Source organism: Cynara cardunculus, assembly GCF_001531365.2.
Source record: "Cynara cardunculus var. scolymus isolate 2C chromosome LG 5, CcrdV1, whole genome shotgun sequence".
NCBI classification, from domain to species: domain Eukaryota; kingdom Viridiplantae; phylum Streptophyta; class Magnoliopsida; order Asterales; family Asteraceae; genus Cynara; species Cynara cardunculus.
In genome coordinates this window covers 32,858,283-32,860,143 of record NC_037532.1, presented here as the reverse complement: position 1 = coordinate 32,860,143, position 1,861 = coordinate 32,858,283, and positions in this window count along the sequence as shown.

The following is a 1,861-nucleotide window of genomic DNA, read 5'->3' as shown; positions in this document are numbered from 1 at the left end:
AAAATAGAACATTAAAATCGAGATGTGTCTCGTTGCATTGTGCGAGTACTCTTATAATATTATTAAAAACATCCAATAAATTTATTAAAATAGGGTTGGATTCCGTGAGAAAGAGAGTTAATATGAAAAACATAAAAAGTGATCTCCACCATTGGATGTACACTAGGATAAGATGTATCGAGATGCATCAGATCAATCTCCGTATCAAACGTGATTCATGAATAAATTTGAGATTAAATATTAAAACGATCGTAAATTAAAATAAAATATCATAAATTTTTGTCTTTAAAAAAGAAAAGAAAAGAAAAGAAAAGAAAATAATATTGCCTATTGTTTGTTTATGGTATAAAGTTGAGTGATTTGCATGATGTTGAGTTTCACAATCACATGTGAAGACAACACCGGTGTTGTTACATGGAAATAAATAAATAAATAAATAAATAAATAAATAAATAAACAAATAATAAATAAATAAATAAAGACACTTATGGATATGAAAAACCAACTGTGAATTGTTTATTGAGGTGTACGATGTGCTTGATTGCTGGTACTTTGATGTTCAAATAATGACACAACGTTAAACAAAAGGCCCTACAAAATTCTTGTTTTCAAGGTTTGTCACATACCGTGCACTTGCATGTGTACCTACCCCATTCCCCACTATTATTATTACTTCTTTTTGTTAATCTGTTTTACAGTTGTTGAATGATTTAATACAAAATAATTAAATGGTTAGAAAAAGACTATCATTATACAGTACAAAATTAAATATAATTGTTTGTTAATTGTTTACCATGAAATTAAAGCGTTGAATGGTTATAAAAGACTCATGATACAAAATCATTCAGATGGTTTTAAAAACATTAAAGGGGAGACCTTTTTTTTGTCAAACAAGATTCATCTCTTAACAATTTAGAGGAAGCCTCTTAATGGAACTATTAAAAGGTAAACAAATAACATTTGAGTGTCCAATTCAGTTTGTGATGTAATTCGAGTAATTTTAGGAGCTCTGTGGAATAGTCGGGAAAATTTCCAATGGTTTTACAGGACTCGAACTAGTGACATCTGATGAAAATAATCCCCAAAGACGAAGTTTTATCGTCAGTTTAACCAACCCCGCAAGATTCTAAGTTTCTAGACATCTATTTTGAATAAACTATGACTTTTTGTCCATATATTTTTTGGTAAAAAAACGTGAATTTTATCTGTGTTTTTGAAATTATCGTTTTTGTTTTTGTGGTTTGCAATTCATTGATGTATTCAACCTTGAGGCGAATTCGTCAATCGTTTACTGTTATATACGAGGGATGAAAACAAAACAAACTTAAACCACAAGGAAAAAAAAAAAGAATAAGTCGTAAGCCATTAGAACGAAAAAATGTTAAAAATAATAAATTACAAATCATATGGATAAAAATCATAATTACGATAAAAATAAAAATAATAATTTTGAAGAAACCATGAGGGCTAAAAGCGTAATTTACTTTTTTTTTCCTTTTTTTACAAAACAATTGAATTTAGGTTGTCAGATGAATTAAAAACGTCGACATGATATTGAAATAAATGACAATTATTTTTAAAAAGAAATATAAAATAAACGTTCTTTTTGTCTTATAAAAGTGAGGACAAATATAGGGGAGTGCTATTGGCACCCCTTTGATAGGGTGCCAAATACATTGGAAATTGAACCTCATTAAAAAAGGATAAAAAATCAATAAAATAAAAATAATATAATATATTTTATTATTATTACTTTTTATATTAATATATATCTTATAATTTATATATATATATATATATAATTCCTTATATTATATATTTTATAAAAAAAATATTTTATCATTATTAATATTATATATTT